Source organism: Panulirus ornatus, chromosome 6 (assembly GCF_036320965.1).
Source record: "Panulirus ornatus isolate Po-2019 chromosome 6, ASM3632096v1, whole genome shotgun sequence".
Taxonomy (NCBI): domain Eukaryota; kingdom Metazoa; phylum Arthropoda; class Malacostraca; order Decapoda; family Palinuridae; genus Panulirus; species Panulirus ornatus.
The window spans coordinates 25,846,610-25,860,826 of NC_092229.1; positions in this window are offsets into that span (position 1 = coordinate 25,846,610).

Consider the following 14,217-nt stretch of genomic DNA (forward strand, 5'->3'; position numbering starts at 1 on the left):
CATACAAGAGCTTAAGATTAAGATGGGCTGGATACTTCCACACTTTGGATCAGCACAAGAGTGAGGCACATCTAGATATACAGGGAAGTTTAGGGAGTAAGTACTAAGGTTTATCCATTATGTACTTGGTTGGAAATTAAGTGATGATTAGTTACGGCAAAACAGTAGATGACATGTCAAATACCCTAACTAACAGGTGAGTACTTGTTCATGGACTGTTTTTGACGTCAACAGTGGTAAGTATAGGACTGTTCTTATACCTGATTGTACGAGCTATGATTGGAATAAGTCTGAGGGAGCGTATGGGGTGAGGTCTCCGTGACGGGGTGGGGTTTGGGGAAGGGGGTTTGGGGAAGGGGGTTTGGGGAAGGGGGGAGGGGTCAGCCGTTTATTGCCAAATTACCGCTTGAACTGCCGGTTTCAGTCGAAGAGAGTGGACAGATGGGTGGTGTAAGATGGGCCTAAGATGATTCTGCATGCCTCTTTCTGCACTATCTCTAACTGGTCTCTCTGTGTAGGTGTTAGCAAGGGGGACCAGGTTAGGGAGGCGCAGGTGTGCTTAAGTAGAGTGAAGATGGTATAGACATTCTTGAGCTCAAATGGCGGGACGCCTTGTGATTTCAGTCGGTGGAGAAGGTACAGACGGTATGAGAAAGATTTGATGATAGTGCTGACATGACTCTCTCAGTTAATACCATCATCTACAATAACACCACGAAGCTTGAAGTCGCTGACTCCCCGGAGAACGTCAGAGCCTAGTGTAATGTCTTCACCCAGGATGATGTTCATCACTACAGCCTTGGTGATTGTAACGACATTGGCCGTAGTCCACTTCTGTAGATTATTTATAATGTGCTGTTTTTTTTGACACGTAACGTTCCATCTCTTCAACATTCTTTTCCATCATACAACTTTTCAAACTTTTGCACGTTGTCCATATTCACAGTTTCATCATTCAGAGGTACTACAAAGTACTACAAAAGTACCTCTTAACATCATTTCTAACACGTTTCTTGTTTCATTTCATGTTTTGGCCCTTGGTTGCCCTGTTCTCGCATCTTTCGAAATACTTTCACTATCTACAAATTCACCTTGCTGGCCGTGATCACTGGGCACTTCCCGAGCATAAAGTCCTAAGGGGACTCGGATTAAGAAGGATAAAACAGGAGGATCTGAGAACTGCTCTCTCGTCTTTGGGACCTCGTCTCCTGGGGTGCGGGGGACGATCCTGAAGCTGTAAAATACATACGTACACAAATATACAAACATTCAAACACACACACATGATGAGGGGTAGCCCTCGGTTGTCTCCAAGGCAACTAATAACGAACATAACTGATTACCGGATGGCACACACACACACAGTGCATTATACTGATGAAACTCTGACATCCCTCTGAAGTCGTGTATAATAGTCTCTAACACCCAATTATCTCTGTATCTCGGAAGACCTGCTTTATCACGAAAGCGATAAGATCTCCGAGTTTCATTTTTCTTATGGCTACAAGCGTATTCGCGGATCACCTCTTCTTCAGTGATTTATCTGCGTCAGGTAACACGTGTCTACCGAAGGCTAACTGAGTGTTCCTGTATGTGTTGAGGTGTATATTTAGCAGGGCTGTAACCCTCCGTTTGATTGAGCTCAATGATACTTCGCGAGACTAATGATTTTGTCGATGTGTTTATCTCACGATGGAAGATGGAGTTCGATGTACGCCTGAGGCCCGTAACGGATAAAATGCCTGGATATCACAAGCAACAAGAACAATAACAAGGATAATAACATCAAGAAGAAGAAGCACAAGAACAAACAAACAACAACAGAAAACAGCACTAACTTCACTTGATCAGGTTCGATATCCATCAAAATTTGGTATGATTCTTAACTGTAATATTTTCTAGTTCAAGTTCACAGATGAAGGTGTACCGAACATTACTACCCACATTTGTAAATGCAGCCTGATCTATACTTACCGATTATCACGCAAATCCCAAAGTTCGGCAGTCCATTATGAGGTCCGGCTAATCATGATGGGCTAGCATAAAACTCTGTGACGTTGCTATGTTATTATCCGTCGTGCATGACAGATCGAAGTTTCAGTACGACCATACGATCCTCGGGTATCATGGCGTGGCATTCGACTCGACCGTTTCGGGCATCCAAGGTTCGCCCCATCGGGTTCAAAGTTCATACCTTCGTGTTCAAGTCTCGTAACTTCGTGTTCAAGGCTTGTACCTTCGTGTTCAGTATTCGAACCGTCGGGTTTAAGGTTCGTGTCGTCGTGTTTAAGTTTGATACCGTCAGGTTCAAGGTTCGTACTTTCGTATTCATGATTCGTACCGTCTTGCTCCAGGTTTAATCCTCAATTCACTTACAATTGTGGAGGCAAGTCAAGTCTTTGTACGGGTACCTTTTGATTCCATGCCACACGCAGGTGCTGGTCACGAGGATCTGTTTGCTCTAAGTTCTTCGTTGAACAATATATAGGATACAATCATCATTCTGAGTGCATGGCATGGGTCGATTGAACACAGCCTCGTTTGGTTTAAATGTTTATCTGTAAAGTCTCCCTGGATTTCATGAGCCATAAACAAGGCCATTTGTAGTCCATGAAGGCCAATTCTAACTCAATAAAGGGTATAACTCAAGTTCTCACACAGATGATACTTCACCTCCACAAGATTGGCATCTGATCCACAAAATCAAATCTGGGACTAATTTTTTTTGGAGATAAATCTTTTTTCCTCATCGTCATGGCCGCCAGGGTGGGTTACTGTAGAGATCTGAGCCAGCTTTAAAACATGTCCGACCAGCAGTGAATATCACCTCACTATCAAACATGTCCTACTAGCAGTGACCACCACCTTCAGTTCATCGATCGTTCTATATGGGAGTTTCGTGTGCGACTGACGGGCGGTGACTAATTCTGAAATCACTGCTGTTAGATTTCAGAAATATAGTGACATAAATGATGACGTTTTCACGAGTCGCTAGTGGTAAGAAGACGCTAGTGCTAAGCACAAGACGCTAGTTGTGAGCAGAAGACGCTAGTGGTAAGCAGAAGACGCTAGTGGTAAGCTGTAGACGCTAGTGGTAAGCAGGAAACGTTAGTGGTAAGAAGACGCTATTGGTGAGCAGATGACGCTAGTAGTAAGCGAAGACGCTATTGGTAAGCAGATGAAGCTGATGGTAAGCAGAAGACGCTAATGGCAAGCAGAAGACGTTAAAGGTAAGTAGACACCAACCTTTGTCGAGGACAGACGTGCTCTGCTGACGCGCTCGTCGACCCAGTTTCAAACAGATCGTTTTGTGTGCAGCTTAGTGACGCACTTGAATCTTGGTGGAATCTTTTGGAATCAGTATGATTTTTCAAAAGAGTGAAAATCCTAACTATGGCTCCAGCTTCTCGAGTTGCCTGCCCTAGATGCCATCGGGAATTCACCAGGGACTTTCTCCTCAGGGAAGAAGGCGAGTACACCTCTTGTTTGTTCTGCGATGTATGTGAAAGGCTTTCGGTAGGTGTTAGAGAAAACAGCGAAGCCTTGGAGAAACTATATATTAAGATGAAAGGGTGGGAAGAGCGGTTGCGACACAGGAAACAGACACAGGTATATCATCCAGGGTAGATTGTTTAGATAGCAACCGTAGAGACGAATCTGGAAGATACTTCCACCTTCCAGTCTGCGAGGAAAACTTGTCGCCGCATCACCGAACAAACGGACGAACTCTCCACACGCAATAGGTTTAGCGTACTGGATGATGAAGTACAGGATGATCGTAGCATCATCCTGGTCGGGGACTCTATAGTCAAACATCAGGACCAGGAGTTCGGTGAGAAGGGTAGAAATAGGAAGAACTTGTGTTACGCAGGTGCTAAGATAAAACACGTCCTAGACAAGTCTGATGACAGTCTCAATCAATCCCGAGAATGTGATTTTTGTCGTTCAGTTGGGGACGAACAATGCAATTAATGGGAGATCGGAAGAAACAGCAGCAAGGTATAGGGAATTTATCAACAAGTTCAAAAAAGTCGTAGGAAGCAGTACTAATTGGACAAAACTTCTTGACGTTTACACAGTAGAGGAAATGTGGAATAATTCTAAAAACACACTACTCGAGATTAATAATAAACATATTCCACGAATTAAGAAGAGAACTTGCAATATTTCAAAACCTTCATGGATGAATAGGAGAATAGAAGGACTAATTCGCCAAAAGAAGAAAACATAAGAAATTCAAATCAATGGGAACCGATGAAAATCGCCAGGAATTAATCAAAATCAAATGAGAGTGTAAGTTCGTAAGACAGAGTAAACACGACGAAGAAAAAAGAGTATCCTTCAAAGTTGAGAATAATTTTGTGGAATTCTTCAAGTATATAAGACAAAGGAAGACAGTAGAAAAAGGAATTGGACCATTACGAAACGAACATGATACATTAACTACTGACGATAAGGAAATGGTTACCATACTAAATAATTCTTTTAACTCCGTATTCACAATTGAAGAAACATCTCGAATGCCACAACCAACGAAAATGTTTCAAGGATCTGATGAAGAAGAGTTGAAGGTTAGAGAAATAAAGAGCTCTTACGTACGTAAATACCCGAATAAATTAAATCCTAACAAATCCAACGGCCCAGATAACTAAGCTCCAAGACTTTTAGAGGTCAGGAGACGGCTGATATATCCCATAGCAAAATTAATCAACAATTCTCTAACGGATGGTCAGGTGCCAATTGACAGGAAACTAACAAATGTTACTCCTATATATGAAAAAGGAGACAAAAAGTTTGCCTTGAACAACTCCCCAATTAGCCTCACGTCAATGTTAGGTTAAATGATGGAAAAAATAATCGAGATAAATCTTTCATGTCTCTAGAAAATAAAATCATATCGGTCAACCAACATGGTTTCCGCAATAGACGATCCTACCTGACTCTTATTTATCAAAACTGGGTCGAAAAAGTACCGTCTGATGTAGTATACTTAGATTTCCAAAAGGTTTTTGATAAAGACCTCACAAGAGACTTGTGCATAAACTCAAAGCACACGGAATCGGTGAAGAACTCTGTACATGGATCAGAGACTGAATTACAGGAAGAAAGCAGTTTGTTGTATTAAACGGCACAGCCTCAGATTGGCTGATGGCTAGACGTAACGAGTAGTGTGCCACAGGGATCGGTCCTTGGCCCAATTCTTTTCATAATATACAGTGTTAATAACCTAGAACTCGGTCTCATATCTAAGATTTCCAAATATGCTGACGATACTAAATTAGGAGGCAGAGCTGTAAACAGGTGGGACTGCGAAATGGTTCAAAGATATCTTAGCTTACTAGCAGAGTGGTCAGAGAGATGGCAAATGAATTCTAATGTAGACAAGTGTAAATTCATGCACTTTGGAGACAAGAATATACGTTACGATTACAAACTATCCGGAAACTCTCTAACTAAAGCGTATGAAAAGGACTTTGGCGCTGTCATCAGCAACAATTTGAAATACACTAAACAGTGTTAAGCAGCAAGTAAAAAAGGTAACCAAATGTTAGGTTTCATGGCCAGGACACATAGCTTATAAGACGCCAGAAACAAATATCACACTTTACAATTCTCTAGTAAGATCACACCTTGCCTTGAATATTTAGTCCAGTTTTGGTACCAAAACTATAAAAAAAGACGATGAAAAATTAGAGCAAATACAAAGACGCACGACAAAATTGACCCCATCCTTAAGAAATCAGGCATACGACTAAAACAAATGGATCTCTTCTTCCTTAAAAAACGTAGACTTCTCGGCGACAGAGTAAACCACAAGCACTTTTTCGAACTACAAGAAAATACGGTCACCAGAACTAATGGTGAAACTCAAAGCTAAAAGATGTAGTAAGGTGGTAAAAAGCTTCTTTTCATATAGGTGTGTTGAGCACTCGAATAAGTTACCGTCCGACGTAGTAAATGCTAAAAACTATACCTTCAAAAGCCTTTTGGGCAAATATTTCATCAATCCAGCTATACTTTCGAAAGAACGCCAGAAATATACGTATAAACGACAGGGGTAACAGGAACACTGAAATGCTAATGTGCAGCAGCAGGGAGACGTTATTGGCTAAGAGACGTTATTGGCTAGTGGTAAGCAGAAGACGTTATTGGTAAGGGCTAGTGGTGAGCAGAAGACGTTAGCGGTAAGCAGAAGACGCTAGTGGTAAGCAGTCACTGGAAGGACTGTCTGGTGCAGGACTGTGATTGTCTGCAGGTGTGTAAGTGGCCTCTGTGTGGGAATGTATTTAGTCTCATACGGATTTGCATATGCGTGCTTGTGTATGAACGTGTGTATGTAGCTTATATGTATGTATATGTGTTAATGTATGCGAACAAAGGCAAAAGTTTGTTTTTGTGTCTTTAGACAAACCATAAAGATATAATTTTCTATTTTCGTCCAGCAAACAGCCCTTCAAAATCATCATGAATAATAATTGGAGTTATATTGAAGCCTACATCCAGTCTGGCTTCACTGGCATCCCCAGAAGGCCCAATCAAGCCTCAGTGTGTTGTCTCCATGCTGAGTCTGTCACAGGTACTAATGAGACCCAGCCAGCTGGAAGGGCATCTGAAAACACACCAGCCTGAACTGGGGAACAAACACGTTGCTTTCTTCAAGCTGAGAGAAGAGAACGTGAAGCACAAAAGATGTGTTACGTGGTGCTTTCGTGATCAATATTAAGCCGGCACTGAAACCAAGTTTCGAGTTTCCTCTTCTTCTGGTGCAGAAAACCAAGCCTCACGCCAGTGCAAAAGAGTTCATCCTACCAGCAGCTACCTGATGGTTCACAAAATGCCTGGCGAGCGAGAGGCTCGGTTGCTGACCAGATCCCACTGAGCAATACTACAGTAAACCGACCCATTGTGGATAAGGCAGGGGATATCAAGGAGCAGGTGATCTGAGAGGCCCTGGTAGCTGGAGCATGGAACATAGAGACAACACCGATGATGCAAACCTTATTGCGTTTTTGAGTTATCTGCGTAAGAGGGTTTCTCTTGTTGTGGTTACCCCGTGAGGAGCACATCTGTGTAACCAACATATCAAGAAGATGCAGGATTTCGCTAACCCACAAAATTTGCGTGGCAAAAGCTGCATAAAGTCAGGTATGTTGGCTGTAACATCAGGTTTCCACAGCCTTGCACACTGCAGCTCCAGACATGAATGGTCTATATTGCATTTCTCATCGAGAGGTTCTTGGGACGAGAACCTTGCCTAACAACAGGAAGGCAGTTTTAGACACACACATCAGATCGTGTCTGTTCCGTTTGCTGTGCCAGGATACAGGTGTTGAATATGAACTGCTCCTCCTCCACGTTGCTGTGCGCTGGCTATAAAGAGGAAGGTTCTTGACCGCATGTATGAGCTCCAAGCTGAGGAAGCTCAGCTCTTGGGGCAGCATAAGTAGGTGCAGTTGCTTTCAAGAGCGCGACCTGACTGCTCAAGTTGGCTTATTTTTTGGACGTTATTCATGATTCTTTCTTCGATTGACGATGATACAAGTGGGGCCGGAAGCACACACACACGCAACACACACACACACACACACACACACACACACACACACACACACACACACACACACACATACACACACAACATACACACACAACACACACACACACACACACACACACACACACACACACACACATACACACACACACACACACACCCTCCACCACCTGCCTTACCCACATAATGTAACTGGAGGGCTTAAAGCGGCCTGCCTCCATTACCGTTATTACGATCAATACTACAGCTCTTTATGAGGTGTTATAACGAAAGGGTCAACACGTTGTTGTTCTCTGGCCGGCCTCACCACCCAGAGGGACACGACCCCTGATGTTTGAGGAACCACGACCCCCTGGTATAGGCCTGGGCCACGACCAGATGGCTACGCCTTCGAGAGGGTTGGGAGAGACCAACTGATGTGCAATCTACGGAAACTGGAGGAAGTGTTTGCTACATTCTCACATTGTCTGACTTAAAAGCACAGCGGTAAGACCTCAGGACACGACGGCACGGCCCACGAACACGACGAGTCGACCCTTCGGCACGACGGCTTTACCCTTAAATCGTGCCCTTGACTTGGCCCTAGACCTTGAAGGTCAGCTTAAAGTGTAGTGCTATCCTACCCAAGCTTCTCATCGTCTGAAAGAACGCAAGTAGTTTAAGATTTTGCACCAAGGAAAGTAATGTAGAAAGGTCTGGTGTGAGGGGGAAAATGGTATTCTTAGCACCTTTGCATCTAGAAAGACTTCATAAAGTGCAAGGAAGACCTTTGTTATCATCTCTTTTCCTAAATTCGCTTTTTTAGAAGGACTGTTCACTGTTTTCATCGAGAAGCCGATCAAAACTCAAAGATAATGACCCTGTCACCCCTTACTTTTCTCTCTTTCAAGGTGGACAACTTTATGCCCTCTAAATTTTCACTGCAACTCAGATTTAATTCTGGTTCCATTTCTGTTGCCCTCCTCTGGACCTATTAGTTTTCTGAGACTCTCTAAATGCTGTGACCAAACCTCTGAAGCGTATTGTAGTTTCCGCATAATATACGACATGAACAACCCATTGAATATTTTCTAGAAACTGCAAGTAAACAGTTTGTCTTCTATACAATTCTTTTTAGGTGGGGTCATGGTGACGGGTTAGGTTCAGTGTCGACTTTCAAGTCCTCACACACAGACTCCTGCAGCATTTTCCTGATATATAACCTTGGTATCAAGGCCTTCTTACGCCGTGTCTCATCTACAGTACTTTGTGATTACTCAAATTAAATCTCATCACCAATGTATCAGACCAACTTTAGAGTCTGGGTAAGTCATCTCGTAAGTTAATGCAATCCTGACCACTCTTTATTTCCCTTGTGGCCTCAGCATCATCCTCAGACATGTTCAGGGATGAGTCCCGTCTTTCTGGCAAATCGGCCTCACGTCTGAGCCCTGCGGCATGTCACTGATGACAGCAGGCCTTTGAGAGAAGGCTCTTATAACGTGTGTCCTTTGCTCTCTCTCACTAAATTTCTCTACACAGACGGAGGGAGTCTGCCCTCTATTCCTGCCTTACGACGCAGGTTCTTTCCTAACCTCCTACACAGTACAGTGCTTCCTTGTAGTCCAGATACACACACTCCTCCCAACCTTCTCTTTTGGTTATAGTGGAGCTCACAGTCTTATAGAAGTCTAAGAGGCTAGTCATGGATCACGTCAATGACCTGCCTCGTGACTACTAAAATTCATATTCTAATGTTAAAATCTGTGTAGTTTTTCTGAATACATCTCCTCTTTCAGCTCAGTATCATCTCTGTTCTTTTTATGTCTTCATTTCATAAACAATCACTTTTCTCCAGTGTGTAAAGATCGTATAATGATGATGTATCAGCCTACCTGATTCTTGTGAGCTCTGTAACATAGGTACAGGAAATTCCTGTGGGGTCCCTTTCCCCGAGAGAATCTAATTTTCCCCAGTGTAACACTTTATAACAGCAGTCACCCACTGTCAATCCCTCATTATCAATACTTTACTATAACTGAGGATTGTATGTTTTACTGCTTCATGTGCCATAATGAATGTTCCTTCATTGTTATCTTTGTATATTTGTTCTGATTCATTTAAAGTCTTTTCAAGATCATATAGTAACTCTTCCCATTATCTACGTTTGGATGGGCCATTTTCTAATATTTTCCTAAACTTATGGAAGACCCTTTTATGACAGCCAGTTTACCTCCTTTGACCACTCTTCCTTCCTTTCTATCACGTAACCCTTCGGTTTGGCTACGTCCAAAAACATCAGGTTTTATCTTCCGTAATGTGATCCTCAGACTCCGGCTCCTCTCCATTAATTCCTAGTACATCTACATTTATATAAAGTATTTTCACTACTTGACCTCTCAAAGATACTAGCGAGGCTGTTCCACCCTCAAACGTTTTCTCCTTCTTCTTTGCCACCTGACTGTATGCTTTACATGTCTCTGTCTTTCTCTGTATGTATCATCTTTGGTTAATACCCATCGGAGTCCCTCATTGTCTGCAGGTTTCAATGACCTTCTGCCTAACATAATTTCTTCTGTCATGATTATCAATTCTCTTTCGTTTCTTTTATCTTGGAAACAGCATTAGATATGTCTATCGCTGCTAGTCGTCTCTAAATCATATTTCTTTTTTTTCTACCTTTTCCTCTTAGGCTAGAAAATGGCCTTCTTCCGGTACAAAAATAATCAGCGATTTACTTCGATCTGATCTGCCTCATATTTCAATAATGTTCTTACCTCTGCTGCAAACCACTGCTCAGGTAATTCCTGCCGTGCTGATTCGTCACTATCACTATATGTGTGTGTGTGTGTGTGTGTGTGTGTGTGTGTGTGTGTGTGTGTGTGTGTGTGTGTGTGTGTGTATTTTGACAACATTTTGCTAAATAAGTGTTTATGTGTATTACCAGATCCATATGTGTATTTCCCCCTGTTCATTAATGATCATTTGTGAGTAGGATGATGGAGTTTTATTTTGATGCTCATCTCCTGACGCTCCAATTCTGTTGTACAGTTTTTTCCTCTGTTTCCGGTCGCTATAAGCGTTCATCCCACATTTTCTTTGCCTATTCCACATGTCTGCTTCTCTCTTCCTGACGGGATGTTTTCTCGCGTCCTTCCTGGTTTGTTTGCTCAATGACCTATCGTGCCGTCAAGTTGAGTAGCACTTGTTTGCTCTGTATAACTGGTCGATGTTTACATCATCGTGGCTCCTCAGTAATTTAGAGTTGATCATCACGTTCTTCTTCCAGCTTCGCCTTCCATTAGTGTGGGTAGCCCGAGGAGTCTCGGCCTCAGTGCTAATTTCCTCTTGTTTCAGGCACCATTCAAACGACGAGACTGAGTTGCCATCTTTATCAGGAATCGATCGTACATCGTAAACACTGTCCCAAACATCGTATCTTCGTGCTGAAGTGTGACCAAGGTATGGCTTCCCTCCCTCACGGCTTCCTTACATGGCTGTCTGACGATGCATTAGACACTTTCTCATATCTCATGTTTCTTTCACAGGATCATGTCTATAACAGTCGAAATATAATGTTCTCGTCCTTCCTCATGTCCATTACAATACATCCGTGTTTGGGTTGAACTTCATTGGCTACTTAAGTGAACTCTGCTGCGATAGTTTATCTTCAAACGTCTCTTGCAAGTCGTTGCAGCTTCAATTATTCCATATTTTTTTTTTCATAATTCTCAAGTTTAACTCAGACGTAAGTAATATTCAGGGTCCTCCTCCAAGTCATCCACATAGATGAGAAACAGAAGTGGTCAGAATACCCTCGACCAGCCAGAGATGCCACCTCTGACAAAGGGCCATCACTCCTGCCGTATTAGGTGACTTTTGATCCATTTAAGGAGTCCTCCCTTAACGTCAGCCCAGCATTCTAACTTCTTAATCAGTCACCTGAGGGAGGTCCTTCCAGACCTATTCTACATTGGGCCAAGAAATACAAAAGTACACCCATCCAATCATTTTACCCACCTGTCGGGTAGACCTAAAATAAAGATAGATAGATAGATAGATAGATAGATAGATAGAGAGAGAGAGAGAGAGAGAGAGAGAGAGAGAGAGAGAGAGAGAGAGAGAGAGAGAGAGAGAGAGAGAGAGAGAGAGAGAGAGAGAGAGAGAGTGTGTGTGTGTGTGTGTGTGTGTGTGTGTGTGTGTGTGTGTGTGTGTGTGTTACAGACTTACACAGACACACAGACCACACTGACTGGCCTTAACGCAAAAAAAAAAAAAAAAAAGGCCCACATGTAAGCAGTACAAGAAAAGGGTAGCAATGCAAAGGCTCGCTCCCCGCCCTCCACGCCCTCCGGCACACGATGGCAGGAAAACTGGTAGAAAAAATACCTTGCAGGATTAATAAGCCTGAAGGAAATCTTTATAAGAAAGTCATAAGGTAGAATGAACATGAATATGTCATGCATGCCATCAACAATGGCATGTACCCCTTCACGTCTTGTTATAAAGACAATACTAAGGATAAACTGGAGCTCTAGCCTCTCGACTTACCATGCCTGTATTATTCCTGATGTTGAAGAATGATACAATAATTCTAAATTACTCTCTCACAGCAGGTGACATGGGTTGATCAATGTTAGTACGATACCTCAACATGGCTAGGTGGAGATCAGTGTTGAGAAGGAAGCATGATATACCACTATGTTATGATGACTGATGAATTATTCAACACACGAGAGTGACCAGTGATGATCATGTCGAATTTTGAGGATATTAAGAGTGTTGCTTGCTCTGACCAGCCTTTGCCTTTTCCGGGAGCTTATTCCATGCATCAATCATGTCGTTGGTAAAAAAAAATATTTCGTACAGTCCAAGTTAACTCGATGGCGCTACTGTAATGTTCAATTAGAACTTTGTTAAATCCTGTAAATATCTTGAAACATTCTATCAATTTGCCCTAGAGGCGCTTCATGCTTAGGGAGAACAAATTTAGCTCTCACAGCCTCTCCTAATATGGTACATTGCGCGAGAAGGGAATCAATTTAGTTGCTCTTCGCTGCACTGCTTCTAGTTTTAGAATGTCCTTACTTGAGTGGGGTCCTAAAACTGCACTGCAAATCCGAGGTGTGGTCTAATTAGACTTAGGTATAGCGGCAGTATCACATCTTTGCTTTTGTACGTAAAGTTTCTGTTTATAAATCCTAACTTCCTATTTGCTTCTTGGCAGCTTCATTACAATGCTGGGAAAATTTGAATTTTTTTGGAGACAGTGGCCCTTAGATCTCTCACACTAAGGCTGTCCTTTATCTTGTGGCCCATCAGTTCATAATCAAGTATTTCTGTTTAGGTTTCCTACTTGTAACAGATAACATTTACTGACGTTAAATGGCATCTGCCATATACGAGACCATTCAGCGATATCATTTTGATCCTCTTGTAATCTTAGCTTATCTTCATCAGTTAATATGGCTCTGCCAATCTTTGTGTCATCTGCAGATTTGGATACAAGGTTATATAGCCCTACGTCAGTATTTGTTAATATAAATGATGAAAAGTTCAGGTCCAAGCACAGATCCCTGGGGAATGCCACCTAGCAACAGGTGACCATGGTGATGACTTCTCATGCATTACGACTCTGCTTCCTATTACGTAACCAGGCTTCTATCTAATTTCCTATGCAAAACCATTATTCCCCAGACCCGGACTCTGTGCATCAACTTGACGTGGGGGACTTTGCTGAATGCTTTCTGGAAGTCTAAAAATATCACATCTATTGTTCTTGTCTTTTCGTGGGTATTGGATGATGTATGATAAGACTCAAAAAGATTTGTAAGGTATGATCTGGGTCTTCTAAAAACCATGCTATGTATTACTGATCAAGCTGTGTTCTTCCAGATAGGCTACGATTTTATCTCGAATGATCGACTCCAGATGTTTACATATAATTGATGGGAGGCTAATAGGAGGGCAATTACCAGGCAGTTCACGACTTCTCATTTTAAATATAGGAGTGACGTCTTCCAGTCTCCAGTCCTGCGGGACTTCTCCATCCTGAAGCGATTCATTGAAAGTTTTGGTTCAACGGTTCGGCAATTTCGTGTTTGACGTTTTTAATCACATGTGGATAGAAACGATCAAAAACCTGGGTTTTTATGATTCTTCAACTTAACTATCTGTATCAGTACTTCTCTAACTGTGACGGTAAATTTTTTGTATTGTGTGAGTATTAACTCTCAATGTCTCAAAATTCGTGTCGTTGCTTACGAGCGTAAACACGGAACTGAAAAACTCACTCGGAGTTGTTGCTATGTTTTTATCGTCCATAATGGGTTTCCCCATTCTCGTTTACTAAGGGTCCTATTTCACCCTACATATGTTTCTTATCATTGATATATCTATAAAATCTTTTAGGATTTTTGTTACTATCTCTTGCAAAACTTACTTTGTGTTGTCTCTTGGCATTTTTGACAAGAGCTTGCACTTGTTGTCTGATTGCGTTATATTTCGTTGCAATATCGAGGTCACCGTCTTAATTCTTAAGCTTATAGAATTTATTTTAGTGTCGTATAGCTCTTGCATTACCGTGACAGTACCATTCAGGCTTGTTGGTGGTTTTATCATTGTTTCTGTTGTGCGTGGGAATGAATATGACTCGATGGCACATAAACTGACGTGTAAATTTG